Source organism: Numida meleagris, chromosome 3 (assembly GCF_002078875.1).
Source record: "Numida meleagris isolate 19003 breed g44 Domestic line chromosome 3, NumMel1.0, whole genome shotgun sequence".
NCBI lineage: Eukaryota > Metazoa > Chordata > Aves > Galliformes > Numididae > Numida > Numida meleagris.
In genome coordinates this window covers 86,992,550-87,015,731 of record NC_034411.1, presented here as the reverse complement: position 1 = coordinate 87,015,731, position 23,182 = coordinate 86,992,550, and the positions used below count along the sequence as shown (strand labels likewise).

The 23,182-nt window shown below is 37.9% G+C and overlaps 1 long non-coding RNA gene across 1 annotated transcript in view; it reads left to right on the top strand.

Moving 5' to 3' along the window:
- The window catches only part of LOC110396947, a 32,316-nt gene that overhangs the window by 2,667 nt on the left and 6,467 nt on the right, over positions 1-23,182 (top strand). Inside the window, exons 2-4 of the long non-coding RNA XR_002437390.1 lie at positions 11,623-11,696; positions 12,381-12,521; positions 19,681-19,829. This is a non-coding gene — a long non-coding RNA (uncharacterized LOC110396947). The remainder of the gene's footprint in view (positions 1-11,622; positions 11,697-12,380; positions 12,522-19,680; positions 19,830-23,182) is intronic.

The following is a 23,182-nucleotide window of genomic DNA, read 5'->3' as shown; positions in this document are numbered from 1 at the left end:
TGGGTTGAAAGGGACCTTAAAGGTCACCTGGTTCCTAGTAGGTGGTCCATCATGGGGCACAGCCTACTTCAGGAGCGCTGTTCTCCAGCTAGGACTCCTGCTGATGGGTAATTGTGTACTGCTGATAGCACACATACGCCAGCTATGTGTGCTTATGTGGAGTAGGCATCCTTGGCCCTTGTGAGCTGTCTCTATTTCTGCTATTGACATCATCTCCAGACAAGCTTCCCGAGCCTTTTTCCTCTTCCTGATTCAAAACTCACTTTATTTCAGTTGTGGTTCCCAATACGCCTAGAAACAGTTATTTCTGCATCTTTACACTTTATGTAGTCCCTTTTCCTGCTGTAGACAAATGCAGATTTCTTGAACTTTGGTCAGGCCTTTAATGATTGCATTGCCTTTATCTGCCATGCACTTGGCTGCTGATGGGGTCTGGTCTCCTGACCATGACATCTGTCTTCAGGCACAGCCATATGTGGAGACTGTGGCCTGTTCCCTGCAAGCACACTGACTTATCTTGTATAGGCCCCTCCTCTTCTGCAAGGCAGGTGTATGGTGGTTTTCCTAAATCCATTATGTTTTGATTTTTCCCATTTAGTACAGTGAAGGGAGGGATAACCTAACAGATGTACCAGACTGGCTGTGAACCACATGTGATAAGCAGGTTCTGCGAATGTAGCTGGCTGTGTTTAAATTTTCTCATAGGAAGGAATGTGGCCATCCATATCTATGAGTAAATTACTTTTCTGACTCCGGAGTCAGGAATCTGCTCCGCAGTGACACATTGTTATTAATCTGACTGCTTACCATCATGGCACGTGATCAGCATGGAAATTTTACATCATGATATTCTACCACCAGTACAACACTGAATCTTATCTGATCTATATATAATACAAATATAACTGTACTGGGGAGCCTGAGAATTGTATCTGTTGTTGAAAACAGTGAGTTTTTTAGGAATAACTTGAAACCAATATCAGAAACCTAAATTCAACCTATAAACTGCTTTTTTATTTTTTTACTGTAATTTATGCACTATTCATTTAATTCTATTAGTATCATTCAAAAAGTCTCTAAATTCGTTGCTTTTATGGGAAATCTTGAGATTTCGTGAGCAGATCCCAGAGCTGGTGAAAATTTACTTGAGTGTAGGAATTTTTTCAGGCAATCTAGAATTTATTACTGTTCTGTGTAAATAGGCAGCTTTGGAAAGGACACAATTCATTCTGAAATCACAGAGGTTTTCCCTTAAAGGTCACCTTTTCTGGGGGATACTGTAATGTCAAGTATCAGAAGTGAGCACAGCAAGAATATGTGACTACTCATGAGGAGAATGCTGTAGAAATTACAAAAGTAATTACAAGAAGATACAAGAAGGCGGGTTATGGTTACCCATGCAACTTTCGATCTTCATCTATTCCTCATGATATCATCTTCACTTAAACTGCTGTTGACTGGTGTTTAAAGGAGTTGAGTGGTGTTTTGGAAAACTGAGTTTTGTTCAGAAGGGAAACATACTACAATTTTTCAGCTACATAGAAAAGAATGGTGTAAAATACAGCAAGAGAGATCGAGATTGGTATAGAAAACTTCCAGGTAAGCAGAATGTTCCGAACAGAAGCATGGCTAAATTTGGGAACATAGAGTCCTTACTTGTCATCTTTTGTTTTTTCCTTTTTTATGCCGACCTTGTCACTGCTCCTGTGTACTTCCTTCTTGTGTTTGAAGTCCATAAGGCAACTGACATTTAGCCAAGTCAGTCCCTTGGCTGTACTTCCTTTCTTTTTTCCACAGTGCGATTGTTTGCATATTTGCTCTTAATGCAGTTTCTTTAAGTATCTTGGTCTCTTTAACAGCTTTGCACCTTGATTAGACTCCCTAAAAGGTTTTATCTTAAAATTGCCTCAGTATTTTGAAAGATGTCTTTTTAAATACCTCTGTTTTTGTTCATATGTTCACCTTTCCTCTTAATTCACTCTCACTTTTTTACAGATGTCCTTTCCCTTGGTATTTGCAACTATTTTCCCCATTGCTAAGAAACTCCTAATGTTTTTCTGTGCTATTTAATTTCAAAACAATTGTCAAAAGAAGAATCAAAGGGTAAATTTTCAAAAGAAGTTATCTGTCATTTCCTTGGTTTGATTAGCTTGGTCTGGCTTCCCTTGGTTTGGTTTCCTTGATCTAGCTTGGCTCTGTAAGTTCTTATTTCTGTTAAATGATACATATCAATGCAATAGGTTAGAGTCCCAGTTTGTATATGCTTCCATTTTTCGTGTAAATTGCTATTTTCTGACTTAGTTCAGGTACATTTTGTGATTCTTTTATGCTCTCAAGGGTGACCTTTATTCTACAGAGGAAAGAAAAATTATTAATAGTTCTCTGATTTCTTCCCAGTAAAAGAGAACAAGAATTAAACAAAAAATATGGAGAGAATAAAAATTTAGATGGTTGAGTGAAAAGTGTGGGGGGAGTAAGAAAGTACAGTGTTGATCTTGAACATGCCAAGAATGTATAGGAGATTAAAATATATATATATATATATGAAATCTTCATCCAAATTCTTATAATGAAAGACATCAAAACAGCATCAACAAAATCCTTCATTTGAGCTCATGGTTTGAATAAATGCTATGGTATAAGCAATATGAAATAATGGCAAACACAATATATTGTTCTTCAGAGGAAAGTATTAAGCACAGTATTGAAAGGTGAAAACTTCAGGTGAAAACAGATTACTTCTGTTAATGGCAGGGGATTGTAATGTGAGATTCATACAAATAAAGCTAGGAAATAAAGCTGCTGCCAGAAGCTTAAAATTGTTCTGGAATTATTATAAGGAAGAGGTTAGGTCAGACATGGAGGATATTTATTTCATTCCACTTGTTGGTAGTGAGGTTATCTAGAGAACTGTGTCCAGTGTTGTGCACTGAACCTCAGGAAGGATGTAAACAAATTGGAGAGCATCCATGAAAGCGCTTTAGTGATTAAGAGAGATTTATGAAACCTAAGCAACAGGAAAAGGTTGAAGGAACTGCAGTGTTTTTTATTGAAGGTAGAGAAAGGAGAGGAGCTAGAGACATTCTTGTGGTATGTTAAAGGTTTTTATAATGATGCCTTTGATCAACTGTTCCCTGGGGTACTTAGGAACAAGAAAAGAAGAAAGCAATCGGACTTGAAGGAAAGATGACTTAAGCGGGGTATTAAGAAATCCTTTCTCATTGTGAAAATTGTGAAAATCTGGAAGGAGCTCTGTTAAGGAGCTAGTGGAAATTGAGATGTCTAAGAACAGCTGAAACAAATATATGCTGGGGATGGTCTAGGAACATTTCAAATTATCCCAACTGGCATGAGTGCTTTCCAGCCCTCTGTTCTTACGATTTTTGATCGTGCCTGCTATCTGTGGTTGCAATCTATACCTTTAAAAGAATGGTATGGTATTAACTTTCAAGAAGATCCCACCACATGTAACTGAGTGCAAGAATGATTGGATGAGATCTTTAGATGACCAATTTATCTTTGTGAAAACACAACTTCAGTCCTTTCCAACTGCATTATTCCCGTATTTCATCAAAGGATGAACGTTTCTGGGAGAAGGAACTTGAAAGCAGGTTCAACATCCCTGAGTGCCCTCAAAGATCAGAGTTCTCTCTCCTGCTCTCCCTATTGCTAGGCAGGTCTTCACACTGTGCTGCAAATAAACATGAATTAGTTTTAGTGTTTTATCCACTCTCTGGATAAGGAATTGGCTGGATGGTTGCACTCAGGGTGTTGTGGTCAGTGGCTCGATATCCATGTGGAGACCAGTGACATGTGGTGTTCCTCAGGGATTGGTGCTGGGACTGGTGTTATTTAATATCTTTGTAGGCGATATGGGCAGTGGGATTGAGTGCACCCTCAGCAAGACTGCAGATGACATCAAGATGATGGTGCAGTTAACATGGTAGAGGGAATGGATGCCATACAGAGGGACCTGGACAGGACTGAGAGATGGGCCCATGACACCCTCATGAAGTTCAACAAGGCCAAGTGCATGGTCCTGCACCTGGGTCAGGGTAATCCTAAGCACAGGTACAGGTGGGGTGGAGAATGGCTTGAGAACAGCCCTGAGGAGGATTTGGGAGTGTCAGTTGATGGAAGATTCAACATGAGCCAGCAATGTGTGTTTGCAGCCCAGAAGGCCAACCGTATCCTGGATTACATCAAGAGAAGTGTAACCAGCATATTGAGGGAGGGGATTCTGTCCCTCCACTCTGCTCTTGTGAGACCCTACCTGGAGTACTGCATCCAGTTCTGGGGCCCCCAACACAAGAAGGACATGGAGCTGTTGGAGCAGGTCCAGAGGTGGGCCATGAATATGATCAGAGGGCTGGAGCACCTCCCCTACAAGGATAGGCTGAGAGAATTGGGGCTCTTCAGCCTAGAGAAGAGAAGGGTGAGGGGGTCCTTGTAGGTGTCTTCTAGTACCTGAAGGAGACCTACAGAAAAAGCTGGGGAGGGTCTTTTTATGAGGGCATGTAGCAACAGGACAAGGGGAAACAGCTTTTATTAAACTGGAGGTGAGTAGATTTAGACAAGATATTAGGAAGAAATTCTTTCCTGTGAGGGTGGTGAGACACTGGAACAGGTTGCCCAGTGAGGTTGTGGATGTCCCCTCCCTGGAAGCGCTCAAGGCCAGGCTGAATGGGGCTTTGAGCAACCTGATTTAGTGGGAGATGTCCCTGCCTATATCAGGGGGGTTGGAACTAGATGATTTTAAAGGTCCCTTCCAACCCAAACCTATGATTCTATGGAGGATTGTGTAATTTCTCTGTAAGGGAGTTATGAGGAGCAGCTCTTTAGGCTGGCAGCTCTCAGAGGAGTGTTTTCTATTTCTTCTTTGGGGTGGTATCCTAATCCGGGATCTACAGCAAAAGGAAAGTAAGGCACCACTACTTTTCTTTCATTATTTGCCTGTATTTAATAACTGTTCTGCAGCAGACTGGGTGATAATTTTACTGTCTTCTTATTAGATCATTTTCCTTTTGGGCTTGGATTCAGGGATATCTACTTTGGAAGGAATTCCCCCCAAACACGACAGAATTCAATTCAGTTGAACAACCGGTTCAGTGCAATCACAGAATTTCTAAGCAGTAAAAGCAGTATGCACACGTGCATAAAATTTTAGTCAAGAAACTTGGGGTTTTTATAGCATTTCATCTCATTCTGCCATTTTGTGTGGAATACCTGCTCCCTGCTTCTTGCTACGAGCTGTTTGGACTTTCCTTTTCTCATATTTATATAGTAAACTGCATTTATCCACATTCCTAGAGTACCGTACTTATGTCGCCCTGTGTCAAGCTGCGTAAAAATAATCTGCAGAGAAGGGAAGATGACAGCTACAAGCAACCTTTTTGTACAGAAGTATAAATCACGCTCTTTAGACTTAAACGGCTTATGGTAGAGGTGTAGAAAGCACTTCCAGCTTGGCTTAAATTTTCAAAATTAGTAAGTGTTTTGTAAACGTCACTTATATGTGGTACAAAATCATTATTTTCATGCTGGAATGATTAAAGCTGTTGCTTTGTCTCACAGTACTGTAAAATTCCTGGTTTTTGTTCACTGGAGGAAAGTTTGCTGTCATTGTAGTTGAGGTTTTGACAATTACTATATGGTTTTAATTGGCAAGAGGATCCTTTGAAAGCATAAGAAACTGTTTTCTGTTTAAAGCTGAACAAGAAAACCTAGTCCTAGATGAAAGGTGACTGAAGTGAAGTAGCTGCAAACCAGTTGCCTTAACCTCTGGAAATAGATTTTTAGATATTTAGATGCTTAGAAAATGTATACCTACAGTACCTCCTAAACTGAAGGGATGTGAAGTCTAAATATGTATTACTAGGAAGCAATAAAAGTCTTCTGTGTTTAAATAATAGCTTTCAGTTTTAAAAGCAAAATAATACTACAGCAGAAGAAAGTAAAACTGGAAAAAGAAATAAAACTGATAAAATAGATTGGACTTGTTTTTATAGTATATAAAGACTTAACCTTGCAAAGAAGCAAATGTTGGCAGACAAGAAACCTCCAGAACTGTGAGACCTTGATCTTCTAGGAGTGATCTGCATTCAGAATACATGATTCTGGAAATGTTTTGTGCAGAAAGAACCTCTGTTATCACAAAACTCTTAAAAATCAAAGTTGGCAGTGCAGTATCATAATTGCAGTGTGTTATTTCTATAGAGAGCTTGGTCAGTTTTTTTCATAAGGCTTAATGTCTCTTCTTGTTAGGAGCTAAATCCAGTGGTTTCTAACTGTGAAATAGTTCTGTGATAAATTTCTACAAGATTAGAGGGGCTGCTCTGGTACAGCACTTTATCAAATTAATACGATTACTATTGTTTCAGATAACGTATGGTATTATTTGCTTCACTTCACTCCCTAATACTTCTTCCACTCTGAAGGAGAGCTGAGAATTGTATTACATCAATTACAACATGGCATCCACTGTAGTGTGGTGTATGGGATTTGTTTATCTCCTTGTTTTTCGATATTTAACCTCGTGGCTCAAGAACCATTATGTGCCCAATTAACTTTGGTTTATATGCTCTGTGTGTTTTAAATCTGCAGCATCGTTTCTCTAGAAAAATTACTTTACAACAAAACTGCAATCGTTTCAGCCAGCACAGGCCACACTAAGATCTGGGAGTTCATTATCTTATCGCGGATCAAAAGAGAACAGAAGTAGCTACTGAATATAGAGTTGAAAGAGGACAAATTTGGTTATGGGAGACAGTCATACCATAGATTCTTTAAGGTTATAACAAAAACCTGAATGTATTTTAGAGACTACTGCCTAGTTTGTTGACTTGCCTGCTGATCTCTGAGCAGAGCTTATGTCAGCAAAAGGGCTCCTGATGTCATAGAATCACAGAATGGTTTGGGTTGGAAGGGACCTTAGAAATCATCTAGTTCCAACCTGCTACAGGCAGGGACACTTCCCTCTAGACCAAGTTGCTCAAAGCCCCCATCCAGCCTGGCCTTGAGTGCTTCCAGGGAGGGGGCATCCACAACCTCTCTGGGCAACCTGTTCCAGTGTCTCACCGCCCTCACAGTAAAAAATTTCTTCCTAATATCTAGTCTAAATCTACCCTCCGCTAGTTTCCTGTATATAGCTGACACAGTTAAAGGCCAGAAAATGGAGTTCACAATGTGATTTTTAAAAAAGCGAGGAAGAGGTTTGTAGGCAATGAACTCACTACTGAGATAAACATCAGGGTTTCTCTAGGATACAAACTGTTCACAGTTTATTTTTCCATTGTTCTGTGAAACTGGATATATGTGTTTTGAATGTGTGGAATGAAAGGGATTGCATCAAAGAAATTCCTCAGTTAAACAGTGAAGTCTTATTCTTAAATTCGAATGTATTTTCCAGGTCATGAATGTTGGTAAGTGGGAGGGACCAAAGAGTTGTCTTACTAAACCAGCTTTTAACTCATGTTCTTTCTGATCATGAGAGAATTTTGTGGCCCTGCTGGTCAAGGATCAAATTGCTGGTGAGATTCTTTCTGCTGTCCCATGCTAAAATGTTGTGTGTCTGACAATGAACACTCAAGACATGCCTCTTTGAGAAGAAGCCATAGGATATGAGGACAATTTTCCCCACTTTAGACTTTCCTGGGGTCCCTCATAATGTCCTAGAGGTGACCTGTGTCTGCACTATCGTAAGAAGCTATACATGTAGCTAGGACACTTACAAACATCTTTTCTCAATGAGGCAGTGGTAAACATCCATGAGCTCTTCTTTTTAGACAGAAGTCATTTGAGAAGTTGTGTTTCTGTCATTGTTACCATAGCCATACCCAAATCAGTGGAGAACTCAGCTGATCTGTTTTGAGATGAATAGATAACCATACAATTTCCCTAGAAGAACATAGGAAATTAAAAATGCAAGGAAAGGTCAGGAAGAATGTAATAAATGATGAGACATAATTATAGCTAGGCTACAACTCTGGAACTTATCATGATGGTCTTCAGAAAGAGTTGTTGTGGCAGTGTGCAGGACCTCTCATACTCTCTCATACCAGTTAAAATCTTGTAGACTTCTTATCTACATGCCTTCTAGGTGTATCATACTCCTTAGGCATATACAGCAATGAGCTATGTTTTTAAAATGAAAAAGAAATTAGCATTAATATTTTAAAAAAATTTTTGGTGTGTGCTATATGTGAAATTTTGAAGACTGTGGAATACTTTACATGCTAACAGAGCATGCATACATATAGGAAGCTATTTCTAATTCTAAACAAATAGGCGCTTCTAAATGTGAAGTGTTAGCACTTATTTAAAAGCAATTAGTAACGGTAAGAAGGATGTTTTGTGCTGCCATTATCCTGTGTAGGAAAATTGACCTATGGTTCTTTGAGGACTGATTAGTCCTAGAAAAATTTTCACAGTAGCAGAATGTACATATAAGTACTTACAGATTTCTTTGAAAACCAGCTCAAATAGTGGAACTTATTTTCCCAGAATGATTTCTTTTTTTATCAAAAATATCTTCAGGGTCTCCGTGTCCAAAACTACAGTGGTGACAAAACAGGTTTCTGAGGATAAAAACGTGTCTGCAGTAACCCAACAGAACAGAAGCTTACATGTTCAGCACTGAACTTCTATTGAAGGCTGACACCATGGGAATGGATTTCCATATTCTTGTGAAAGTATGGACTGCTGTAAAAATGGCAAACAGGCTAAACTATACCTGGTCTGTGGAGTCTGCTGTAATGGACAAAAACACAACAAAATCTGTTAGCAACTCTACCTAGAAACAAAAAGTAACTGAGCAAGTATTTTTGCCCTCCCTCATATTGGTGAGAAAGATGAAGTGAAAGCTTTATTCATAGAGTCACAGATTTTGAACTCAAATTTGTTTCTGTCAGACATGAAATCTGCTTTACTACATAACCTAGAGCAAGCATGCTTTATCTGCTAATGGCTGCTGTGGGGCAAGTTATTTCTCACTACTTTCAAAGAGGTTGTTACTGAGCCTGTTATCTTTGGTTGAATGAGTAAGCACATCACTTGTGGAACAATGAAGAAAAGAGTTGAAAAATAAACCGTAATGCCAATGAGACTATTTAGTAAGGACCCCATCTTGTGTTTTCAGCTTCCCATTCTTGCTCTCCGCTAACAGACTCTTTTTTCCTTCTTTCTTGGCTTGTCTGAGCATCACTTCTTAGTACTACTGATTTTCATTGCTCTAAATATGCTGCTTCTGCTAAGAATTGGCTGTCAGTGGCAGAATGTGGATAATTATGTCCTACTCCCAAGGGTAATTTTAAAACAGTGGAGATGTGGAAGTTTCTTTTTCTTTTCCCCTTTTCCTTTTATTCTGCTGGAAACTTTCTAAACTAAGTGTGTCCATCCCTAGAGGGAATGTTTCTCAAAAAAAAAGTAGTATGGATAATTCATCAAGTTGAAATAGAATAGCATAATAAAAGTGGGGGAAGAATATACTGTAACAGAATGCAGGAAAAGCAGTGTCATGGTGACATTATTCATACAGACAGACACTAGTGAGATGGAAGTTTAAAAAGCTGTCTTTTGCCGCAGGCATGTTTTAGTTTGCTGTTCAGTACAGTTTTCCAGTGTTTTTGCTTTTGTTGTTGCTGAAAAACAATAGAAAAAATAACCGTTAGAAACATGGAATAAAAAAGATACACGTATTATTTTCTCTGAGAACTTTATGACGTCTCAACTGGAACAGGATCAGTCAGACTATGTACCTCACTATTCACCTTTCTGTTGCAGTTGTGGTTTTATGAGTGATGATGATATTCCTCAACGATAGTTGTGCATATGTGTAGGCTTTAGAGAGTTAATGTTTTTTTATTCTTTCAGGTGCCTAGATCCTAACTTTGCTCTTACTTTGACACCCATGGTGCCATATTATTGTTCTTTTATTTCCTTGTTTTCTAGTGATGTTTTTCAGATCCTGTGTCAGGTTTCTCTTAATGCACAGCCTAGTAATTCTCCCAGAAGAAAGATTTTCCACTTGCTTTTATAGTTTTCATTCATGCTGTGTGAGAAATGTGATAAAAATAAATGGGCAAAGTCTTGCCATCCTGTTTCCCTACCCCTTACTCAATTTCCTACATTTGTGTAGCTGTTTATGGATGCCATAAGCATGGCTACCATCTTGCTATTTTCATTTTTTTTGTTTTTGTGTCTTCTGCATAAATGATGATAGACCCTTGAACCCTCTTATTGTGTTTCTTCACCATCTCATGGCCTTAGAATTTCTCAGCATCATAGAATAGTTAAGGTTGGAAGTCAACTCTGGAGACCATCTGGTCTAACCCCCTGTTCAAGAAGGGACACCCAGAGCTGGTTGCTGAGGACCATGTCCAGGTGGCATTTGAAGATCTCCAGAGAGAAGATAACACAACCTCTCTGGGCAATCTGTGCCAGTGCTCCATCACCTGCACAGTAAATAAGTGCTTCTGGGTATTTATGTGGAGCATCTTTTGTTCCAGTTTGTGCCCATCTCCTCTGAAGACAGAATATTAAATTTAGATGTGAATATAAATTTATGTTTAAACCCTTTTAGAAAGCTCCATGTTTGAATCTCTCTGCTGCTATTACCACTAGTATTCTTTAACCTTCTTTTTGCTTATCCATTTTGCTAGGGGTCTTGGAGGTTTTGCTCTTCCTACCTTATGGTGCTTCCTGACAATTTCCGCTCTCTATTTTTTGGGAGGATACAGAGAAGGAGGGAAGAAAACCAGAAAAAAATACTTTTCAGTTCTGAGTGATCTCTTCTCCTATCCAAATGACTTGAGAGCCCAGAAATAAGATAAGAACACAGAAAGCTCTGTTATTTCTATAGAGATTTGTTTTCCATTTGATCAGGCTAAGATCAATTGGGGTGAGCGAAAGGTGTTTGAGAAGTAAAACAAAAGTTAAACCATAGTTTTATGTGAGCTTTTTTTTCTGTGAAGATTTATTTTCTTTCATATTATGAAGAACCAGTAGTGCTATCAACTATAAAAGATTAGATTGGTACAATGTGCCAGGGTTTATAGGATCAGGCAGGGCATGGTGAGGGTTTTCTGGTTTCATTCTACTTTCATAAATTCATAGCACTAGCTTTCTGTTCTTGGCTTGAGCAATAAGGGCTCACAGCTTCCAGTGCATTCTCTCTAGGAGCAGAATAGCCTACTTTTCACCACCCTCCTCCTGTTTCCCATCTCCCATTGTCAGACAAAAGTTGAGTTCCCAAAAGACTCTATGACCTCTCCGATTGCCCTTTCTTTACCAGAATTCAACTCCAAGGATTTATCAACTTTGGTTTTGCTCTGTTGTGGAAAAGAAAAATGAATTCCAAGTTGAATATGGTAGCATTTCTCTGCTTGGAAGTAGTACAGCCTTGATTGATAGAGTATTGAAGGAACTAGTCCAGATTGAGTGGGCCGGCTTCTGCTAGTTTTGCTGTGGATTTGAAAACTAGAACAATTTAAACTTGGTATATGTGGAATTTTGAGTTCTGGACACAGAAGCTTCAATAAAGTGTTCATAGTTTGGTGGCAACATATTATGTGACATGGCATGATGATATTCCTAACCTCAGCTCTGTCCATTTTTCTTACAAAGGTAACACAACAGTAATTATGAAGGAAGAAAGGATGAGAAGGTACCATATGTTCGTACCATACCAGTGTGGGAAGGTGAGACTGGAATGACATGGTATTTCCAGCAAGAATGTGGGGTCATGCAGACAATTGATGTGCTGGTGAGAGAGGAGAACATTGATCTATTCATATGGAAAGGTTGCTGGATCTAATATCTTGGAGATCTTAACATCTAAGAGATGTATACCTACTGTTCCACTGTAATCAAATCTGTTGGCCATGCAAACTGAGGTGATACCTCCTGGCCTGGTCCAGTAGGGCCAGACTGCTGCCATTCTCATCTTCCGTAGAGCAGCTTGTTTGAGTAAAGGGAACAGAATAGGACTAAAATTATGTTGTCTTTACCTATAACCTCAGTCACAAATGCATCATGTGATTTCAATCTATGGTGATAAAATTCAGTGGGGAGATGGGAAACATCTGTCCTTTGTTTTTCGTGAAGCTTTCTTTCCTTGAAATGTAAGCGATCACTTCACATGCATCTACAGCCTTAAGAAATGGCTTAATGGCACTCTAAATTAGAAGGAACCTATGCCTGTAAAATAAGTATTCTTTTCTTAGACATTTACAAACCTGTACTGGTAACACTTACAATGACCCTTTGATATGCTCTCATCCCAGTTTGACAGAATTGGGAACAGGGAAAATAATGTAAAAGAATGGAGAAAAGAACACAGTGGAATTCATGAAATGCTGTGCCTCCCTATTCTTTTTTTCTAGGAAAATGACCTTCCCTATGTCCTTCAAGGCAATCCACAACAGTTTTACTTGTATCTTTAATGTTTCATTCAACATAGTGTAAGACCATGAATAATGAAGTTTACACTGTACAAGGAGGGCAGCTATTGATTTACACATGAGGTACGTCTCATTTATTAATCTCTAAATCCTATGCAAATATATGCATGATAAGAAATTAAATCAATGCCTGTCATTTATTCTTTAAGTTTGCATGCTTTTACAAGTATAAATTTGACATTAATACCAGTTTGCAGGAATGTTATTGCTGAGAAAGCATTGATTTACAGGGGTGTGCAAATCACTCATATGGGCTGAAAGAGAGCTTTTGAAAACAGTGTATGTAACCTGAACCTGCTGTCCCCTGAATTTTATTTTACAGACATTCCTAGATCCATTTTTATACAGATTATTTAAGGATTGAATTTTAATTGCTTGCTTTTACTTTTTTTTTAAATGGTGTGATTTTGAGGCATGGGACTAGAACATAAAACTGAAGGTAAGAAAGATAGGAATGGGGCAAACAGCTTATTACTGCTCAAATAAGCTATCATTAAAATCCGACTGTGCTTTCAGCCCATCTAACTGAGAAGCAACAGTGTTAGCTTCAGCTGGATATCTAAATCCTCAACTAAAATCTTCGGTAGTGCTGTTACAATGCGAAGTTTGCAGATGACAGAATTCCAGTAACACCCTCTTCACATTAAGCATGAAGGTGACTCACATATTCATAGTTCCACTCAACAGCCAGTCTCCTGCAACTGCAGTGTGAAGTGAGGCATACTGAAGCACCCTGCTATTTGATATAGGAATAAGTTTTGCCTCACCTTATGGGACCTGTGAGTTCTCAGGATTTCCCCAGAGTTGCTTAGTACTCCAGACTAAAATTTGTGGTTTGATGTTTGAGAGGAAACACTCAAGACTTTAATTTTCCCACGTGGGAAGAAGGTAGTTTCCTTGACTCACCAAAAATTACTTAGATGTGTGCAGCAAGGGAGAGGAACAAAATGTTTTCCTTTCATAAACAGTAAAAGACAAACAGCCTTTAGAAAGACAAGTGGACAAAGGACAGAACTTCCAGGAGTTCTAGAACTCAAGGACCATGCAGAGCAACAGAAGGCAGAGACAGGCTTTTCACAGCAGTATGTGGCAAGAGAATGAGAGACAGAAGGCACAAACTGATATGAGAAAATCAGATTAGGAATAAGACAAATAAATAAACACATTAATAATGAAAAAAAAAATAAAATATTATTCACTATGCAATGCAATAAATTGGGTTGATCAGAGAGAGAGTGCACTCTGTGCGCTTGGAGATTTTCAAGACCCAACTGGATGAAACCTTGAGAAAGCCCATAGCTGATCTTGCTTAGAGCAGACTAGAGATCTCCTGAAATCTCTCCAAACCTTAATTATTCAATGACAATTCTACCTACTAGGATGTCCCAGCAGCGATGGCCATACAAATCATCCACTTGTATGAAATGCCTGAAAAGGCTTATGTGCTGAGAAGAGAATCATATGGTATCTGGATCTTGTGCCTTGGTGACAAGAGCAAATATAATGAGAGAAAAGGAAAAGACATCTTCTTTTTTAGATCTTATGAACAGTCTCTAACTGGAAAGTGGGAAGAGTTAAACAATAGGACTGGGCAGGAGACATGCATCCATTAACTCATTTCAGATATAAAATCCTTCAGATAAAGCTGTGAACCCTGCCCATATAGTTTGGGAAGCACTGCCTGTTGATAGTGGGAGGTAAATAAAGAAATTATATGAGGACAGTTCATGGAATTCTTCCTCGCTCTTTACTAGGTAACTTTGTGCATTTCAGTGGTACCAGAATACCTAGTGATTTCTTGATACAGGTGGGATACTGGGAACCAGAAGCCTACGTCTGAGCAATAACTTTATTATTTTGGTGATAGTAATCATAACATTTATCTTAATTATATGTTAAATATGAAAACACACATTTTCCATATTTTAATACAGCTGAATTCAAGCAGGGTCTGATACATGTATTGTTGTATGAGAAAAGTAATGTTTTTTCTGGACAGTCATCTGTAATTGAACATCTAGTAAAGAAATACATCGAGTCACAGTGATAGAAACAGCAAAAGCACATTTGTTCCTGAGGAGTGTATGATCTTATTTCCTTAAGATGTATTTTCTTTCATTTTTTGAATTGTATTTCTACCTTTGCCATTTTTACATATCTTGAAACAATCAAACTGAAGAAGTGCTGACCTTGTGATTGTGCTCTGGGATTTATTTTGCGCTACTATGAGGTGGAAGTGTTGCAAGAAAAGAAAAATCTCTGTTCTCATGGAATATATTTGTAAAGCACAGCCTTGAAGACTCCAGAGGTTAAGATAAGCATCCTGCATGAACATCTGCAGGTTTGAATCAGCCATCCCTAATGTTATGACCCCATTTCAATACAAGTTGCTCTGTGCACTGAGCTAGTTGCGGGTTAGTTAAAATTAACCTCTTTCTGCTTAGAGTCCCATTTCAAAAATTCATTCAAAAGTTTTCACAGTGAAGACATTTGCACCTGTTAGTTCACGGGAACCTATCACTGTCTTCCAGGAACAAAAACCATCGGAAGTAAGTGTTGATGGGGTTTTATGACTCATTGAAGCCTAGAGCTATGTGAAACTGGCTTTAATTTCTAAAAATCAGTAATTCTTTTAAGAACTGTGTGTCTCTGATAAGTATTTGCACCTTAATGGAGAAGCAAATATACTCAATATAAAAACTGAAAATAGATTTTCATTCAAGTTTAGGCTGAAGTAGTGTTTCTGCGCATAGCTCTGATAACAAAGCTCTATCATTTGGTTTAAGGGAAGCAGTTGTGTAACGCGTTAAAGGCATCTGAGTCTCCTGCAATAGAAATGAAAGACAAACCTGACCAGGATTTGGCAGAGAGGAATTAAGATTTCAAAATAAAAATGAAAACTTTCTGGAGTTGAATCACATCATGATGGGCTGATAATGCCATGAAATTTGTTTGCTTTAAATTTTGCCCTCCTCTCTTTTCTTGAGCTATATGGAACTCACTGTATTTCACAGTCAGATGATGGCATATGAGTCACAGCACAATTTCCTTCCCCCTGGAAGTCTTTTGTTTCAGTCAGAGAAAAGGAGAAGCAATTTTTCCCCATGTTTTTATTGTCCTGCTTAGACCATTTTGGAAAGCTACAAATGTTCTGCATAATATATCTTGAATGAAAAGTTTTCATGGCTTTTTTTTCAGATACAGTAAGCTTTTTGTGTAAATTCTGTTACAGAAAACAAAAACAAACTACGTAAACGTTCTAGCCTTTCTGTCACAATCAGAAACATATATAGAGGTATTTTAATTTCACATTTCATAAGCATGCTTTGTTCATTCCTCAGCTGAGGAAAGGTAGCACATACTCAGTGTTTCGCTTCGGCATTCTAACATTTAACCTTCATGTAGGCTGCGCTCAGAGGGTGTCTCTGTCCTTGGCTGTATAGACAGTCCTCTGTTACACCTCTAATAAGCCATCCTGCTTGCTTTGATACCAAAACAAGATTCTCAATTTGCCATGCTGTCAGTATTTACTTCTAGTCTACCAATCGCTTCACTGTTAATTGATTTACTACCAATTCTTCATTACCAGAGAAGTGATAAAGGATCACATGGGTACACTGTACAAGTGAGCTGTGCTTCTCCTGCAGCATCACCTCCAGGCACCGCAGAGGATCTCAGCAGTTCTGCAGCATTCAGTGTTCGTACATCTGGTAATTAGAACAAGAGTGATGCTAATAACAAAACCCGGTGATGTGACAAGAAAACATCACTTTTCCAAGGTGTCCGTGAATTCATTAGGATATGTTTAAAATCTTTAAACCAGTTGACATGAACTAATTAAAGAAACAATGAAAACAGAATGAAGCCAAGTAATGTATGTGTTGTGTTTTTTTAAGTGATGTTTGACTTCAAGTAATCTCCGGAAGTCAGGAGAAGAACAATGTTGCTCTAGCAAGAGAGAACTTTTGTTTACTGCAGGAAAGATGATAAACGGTTTTGAATAGGGTCCTGTGAAAATGTGATTGCAAAGGAGTCATGGAAATTCAGAACCTGCTGAAAGAGACAGAAGATATACTCGGTTTGGTGAAGAGTTAATTTCATTACTCCATTAATCTTATTTGTGAGCTTGTTTAACAGAAGCAGATTTGCAAATGACTTTGAATTCAGCAGGAAGATAATTTTATGGGGCACTTGGACTTGGAAGGAGGCGTTTTGCAGATTAAAGCATATGGTGTTTGAATCCTCCCTGTCTGTCATCAGGAACAGATGATGCCAGCCCACTCAAGCCTTTAGGCACTATGGCACTTTGAAGAGTTTCTGCCTGTAAGAAATAAACTTCCAGAAGAGCTCACCAAAAGAAGCCAGCAGCTGTAAAAAAACTTGTTACTGAATCACAAAGAGACTAATAACTCACTACAATACTCAACAGCCTTTAATAGCCACTAATCCTTGACAGCTTTGACTAAGATTAACCATTTTCTCAGGGGCTTTTAAAACACATAGTTAAGAGCTATGTATAATTTTGTGTAGACAAAATACCAAAGATAATGCCTTTAAGAATTAAGAAACCAGGTAGAAAACAGATGTATGTCCCTTCAAAAGCTCCAGACTGGGTAATACTCAGAGCCTTTAAAGAATTTTGTGTCAGTTTCCCATCCATTGCTAGAAGGAACAATTTTAGCCATAGAAATACTTAGTGGAACCTCCAGATCTGGTCATTCAGCACCGTATCTCACCTATTGGTCAGATAATATTTTTACCAGCATCTAATAACAGAAAATTTATTCACAGTCTGTTCTTAAAGAGAAGAATTTACTTCTTATATGGATATTTAATCACAATAAGCTGATTACAGGAGTTTGTCTGTCTTTTCCAGTTAGCTAAATCTTACCATTATTGCTCAGAACCCTTAGAACTGCTACTAAAGCAGCACTGGTGTATCATGCCATTCACAAGGAGAATTGATTTCATGTGTATCCACTAATTTTTAAAATCAGTAAGTATTATTTATGGTCTGTTCTATGTAATATATGCCTGGAAAATGGTTCTATAATTTTCTTCAATACTACTTTTAATAATGCTGTAATGAGAGGAGTCACTAAGACTGTGATTTAACAGGGAATACTACAGGAGTTGGAAAAGCTACACAGTCTTTTCCTTGATTCCTATGGAACTTACAGCTGTCTACAAAAATATCTGGTAGATGTTATATTGCAGTTGCTATTAGCCATATCACTTAGCGGTAACAGAATGAGCAATATAATTACCTGAAAGTAAAGAGCTATACAGTTCCTGCACTAAACTCTATCTATGAATTCATCAGTTTCTTTATGAATTAGATATTAAATATTAAAGAACATCAAAGTGCTATTTTGTGAGGTTTTACTTTTATTATTTTTAAACTGCTCTTATGCACTTTGTCTTGAAAACAAAGGAACAAATGCTAAATGCAAGTAAGCTTTTTGTATAAGGTTAGAAAAGACCTCTTTGTTACTCGCCTGCATGTTATCAAGAATATATCAGGACTGAATTGCAGTGGAAAGTCTTCTTCTTGGAAGGCAGCCATTTTTGCTCTGATTTTCCTTCTGACTTTTTGTGTCTGTTAAAATCAAGGTCTGAGTAACAGAGACACCATACATGACATCTCAGTCATTATTGCTCCTGCTAAATCATACATGATTAATTTATGATCATATATGTATACAGTTCTGTCTTTATTGATCTTTACTCATATTTACTGGAATGAAGTCTTGTATCCTGAGGAAATCTCTGTCGGAAAACATTGCTGTAGTTGGCTAAACTCTGACTGTGATTCATCAGGCGCCTTGTGTGGTGAGCATGCAGGAGGTATATACAGTGGGTTCTAACCCTCTGAGTATTTGCTTTATTAAGACATGCCAGCAGTACCCAGTTAACTGAGATGTCAACACAGTTGGAGTTGTAGGTCATATTTCATCATCTGGAAGGATACATTGCTGCCATGTTTGCTGTTTTCCATATGTGCATGCACACTTGGTATTGGCCAAATACCTCATTATACAATACTGAATAAGGGATAAAGTAACCTCCATGCCAAAAGCTCTTGGACATTTTTCTCTCCCAGTTCAGCTTTCCTAGGAAGTCAAGACTCATTTTGTTTTAGACATGGTAGCAAAATATTCCCCATTCAGCACTGATTACAACTTTCAATTTTCTTTCTTTCCTACTCCATTTTTACATGATCAGCATCTACTGCTTGATTAAGAAATACTATGGTATCTTAGATACCACTGTGGTACTTACTGATGGTAAGTACTGCTTGTTCAGTAAATATGACTATAAATTAATTGATTACATTGCTCATCATTTATTGAAGTTTGTGGTGAAGTTTTTGGTTACCAAGGAAACAAGCTGTGGCAAAGGAAGAATTAAATTCTAATGCAAATATTGCCTTTAATAAGAAAGAGGTAAATCTATTTTCTAATTTTGTGACAAAACTAACAGAATAGGAGCAGTTACATAATTATTGTCATATATTGTATTTCTGCATTGGAGAAGATAGCCATCCCATGTTTTTTCCATTGCGTAAAATAGATGACATAAGGAACATGTATTATTTGCCTTCATTGGTTTCCCTGGCATTCCTTGCAAACAACATTGCTAATAAGTATGAGAAAGGGGGACAGAGTCATGCAAAAGCAAACAGTGTCTATGAAATTATTAGGTCATTTTGCATCTTGGAGACTTTCCATTCAAGTGGGATTGCGTTTTGAATTCTCTTTGTTGTTTTGAGTGATTCTTTCTGCAGTATGGTGCATTTGAAAAGAATATCTTATTTAAAAAATGTCATGGAGTGTCAGTACACAATCTGGTGTAAGTAACTCCCAATTAAAATAAACAGAACCCTTTGGGTAGAAGGAGAAGAAATAAAAAGATGAGCAACTTTGAAAATGAAATGAAATGCCACTTTTAAGCAGTCAGATATTAATGTACTTTAAATTAGTAACCTGAAATTAATAGTCTGCTAAGGGAAATAAAGTAATTTAAGAGACCAGATCATTTTTGGACCATTCCCTTATCTAATATAGTAACATTCTTTCAATATGGAACACATTTGCCTTTTTAATTACTTGACTGTTAAAAAAAAATTACACTTTTATTCCCAGTGGATGTTTAACAATTTGTGATTTATGCTATGCTTCATTAGAATTGGGTAAATGTGACCTTGACATACTTCTTACAGTGTCCTCAAACCTACTCACAGAAGAGGAAGGAGTTAATGGCTGTAACTGACTGTATGAACTCTCCAGCCTCTCCCAGGAGTTCCCCATAAGCAGATGATTTTTTCTCTCTCCTTGCCCACATTAAAGGAAATGGCAATAAGAAAACAAGGTAAGTGTGTTTTCAAAATTCAAGCCATATTTACCTTGTGACAGAATAAACCAAGTACCATAACCAGAATAAACCAGTGACCATGCTTCAGCTACATCTCAGACTGCCTGCCAGTGCCACAAAGGAGTGTCTGAGGGTGAGACAGTGAGAGTCATTCTTGTTCACCTCACATTGGCAGCATATATGGATTTGGTGATGTGTCATTGGTTTGTCAGACCTGTCATTATGAAGGTATTTCTTCCAAGAATATCCCCAGTTTTATCTGCCTTTGACAGCTCTCCACTCTACATCCTTTTTTTTTCATCCCTCACTGGTTTCATGGTAGGCAATTGTGCTCTTAAATAGAGATGTTTTATATTTTTGTCTGCAGGTGTTTTGTGTAGGGGCATGCATACTGCTTGCATGGTCCATGTGATACTGAATAGAATTAACAAAACACAACTCAATCTGGGGCACATGCCCAATAAAGCCTGTGCTTGTTTTTATATAGACTGGCCAATCATCACTTGCCATTCTGGGTTAAGATAAACAAAATAAGCAACAAGTTTGATTTCGCCATACATGAATGTCCTATCTCTTGATTGTTGTTTAACAAGCTGGTAGTATTCTGTAATCATTTCAGAACTCAGAGTAGAACCTAGCAAAGAGACAGCTGAGCCCTAGATAACCTTTATACGGTTTGAAAGCTAGCAATAGGCAACTGCCTCTATCACAGAAATGTGATTCGCTCAAACTCTTTATTCCACAACTTCTCCCCAAACAAGGTCAACTTGTGTACCTTCTGTGCACAATTATCATCTGAATCTGACAGGACATTTAATCTCATTTGCCAATGGCAACCTCCTGCCCAACCAAATTATATTTTATACCATCACAGTAGGTTGATTTACCCTATTCACCAAGCTGATTTTGTTGACTGTATCACACCCTGTTATTAGACTCTCTTGGCCTTTATTGGTATGTTGATCTGTATATTACAATGTGCAGAATCTGCTGTGCAGAGTCCTCATTTATTCCACAAGAAACGTTTTCTCTGTCATGTAGCACATAACACCAACTACTTACCTCTCTTTTCCAGACCTGTGCTTGTACTTCTAACATTCCAATAATATGAATAATTCTTCTTGGATTTAATGTTACAAGTTAAATTACATTTTCTCTACTCCACAGTAATTTCCACTTTGCCCTTTTTGTTTACCCTGGTGTTTGGTATCTGAGAGACTGAACAATTTCTGGTCTTTGAGTTTGTTGTCTTTATAGTCTGCTGATCAGTAACAAATTCATAGTGACTTTACATCCCTTTTTCAGCCCTCTCTCCATGTGATATCTGTCTCCTAGCCAGCCTCCAGCTAGGACCTTACTGATCATGTATATGATGCAAGCTGCACAGTTCATACAGGCCTACAATGTGTGCTTTCTTTTCTCGGCTGAAAGGAAAATAAAACAAAGTGAAGGCAGGTCACAGCAGCTTTCTTTCCAGTGGCAATTTATATTTTCTAGTTTAGAGGTATCCTTCCATAGAAGACCAAAATATCTTCTATAAATATCTTATGTATCTCTCTTGGTCTTCCCACTTACTGACACGAAGAAACCTCTGTGTATTTCTCACAATGAATCTTATGCATTAACAAACAGTAAATTAGATTTCCCAGATGAATTTTTAACAAGTTTAAAAGAATAAAAATAATAAAAAAGTAATAATAAGCCTAAAGTTCCTTTTATTTGTTCTAAAGTTTCTAAAATGTTAGAGTGCTCTGAAATCTCATTTTAAAACTTAAAACTTTCCTTTGCAACAGAAATAACTAGAAATCTGTTTTTTAGATAATGAAAACTGAGACTCTCATTTGAGGAGTTGGATCTTGAGAAGAAATATTATTGTCATGAAAAAAATAGGAACAGTGGAGGAACTGACAACATTAATCTTGCATGCATCTCAGAATTTTTGGCAATCACATTCTCACTTCTTGTATAGAAAAGCTTTCTAGTTGACCAGAATGCATCTTCAACTCATTGTAGCACCTGGGGCTTCAGTCTTTCTGAAAATTATGCCTCCTATTTGTTTCCATGGAAACTACAACAAATAGAAAGACAACAATAACACAATTTGATGGAGCAAATTCTCAGCTACACAACACTTTTTTCCAACATAGTTGCCACCATTAGCTATGCGCTTTTGCCAGCAATGAACAAGAGCCTGCATTTCATGCTCATAAAAATCTGCATGGCCATCCAGAATGTGTCTTGTCTTTCACATTGTTACTGCCACTGCTGAAATGCACCACCCGCTGCCTCACTATGCTAACATCCGTGTTTTTGTTTCCATAAATGTTCAGCAAGCATGGATGAATATCAATGGCTGCCATTTTTTTCCACATTAAGGAATTTAATACCACACCTTTACTTCATATGCACTTCCACATCAGATGCCTCTTTGTCAGGCTGCCCCTCGGCTGCCATCTGTTGCATGGTAACAAAATATAATGGAAAATTGGTGGGAAGATTCAACTTCTACTGCCATACCACTAACATCTGCCCCTGATGTCAAAGCCCAACATAATGAAATAGGAGGCATTACTTTCAGAACAGCGCTCATACATTCAGCTAGCAGGGATTATATGCAGTCGTGCACATACTCCAAATTACCAAATAAACATACAACATCTGGACATTTTTAAGCTTCGAAGTGCAGTTCTTTGTTCTGTATCTGAATTTCAGGCATGATTCATGTCTGTAAACTGGTTTAAGTCAAAATCCTAGATATAAAAACTTCTATATCTTTGGGGTAGAGAAAGGCACATTTGAAATGTAAATTTAAGGACTGCCACTGTAACTCCCCCTAATGAAAATTTAGTCTCTACAGCAAAAGTCTTCTGTTTTAATTTTGATGAATGCAGTTTTTTTCATGATTTATTGGCAAGTATTGTCTTGGAAGGTTTTTACTCAGTGGAATGTATGTTCAGTGGCAAGGCCAGGAGCTGTCCCACTTCCCGTGAACTCCCATTTTCACAATGGCATAAATTTATTGGCTACTCCTAGCTCTTGCTTTGTCTTCTTAGTTTTTGGAAGTTCTTTGCAGTGACCACACAAAATATATTACTACTGCTGAATGACCAATTCTGAATTTAACAAACTAACATGAGATTAGTTGAAGAAATGTAAAAATTGACTTGGGAAATGCACAAAAGCAATTTTTTTCCTCTCTGACATTGCAGGAAAAAGAAAAAAAGACAGACTATAGATCTGTTATTTTATTTTATTGTGCTAGGTACCTGTAGCTATGACTATGGTGGCTGAGGGTGCTCAGCTGTTTTGAAAATGAGCCCCAAAGCTTCTGCCCTCAGCAAGCTTTTATT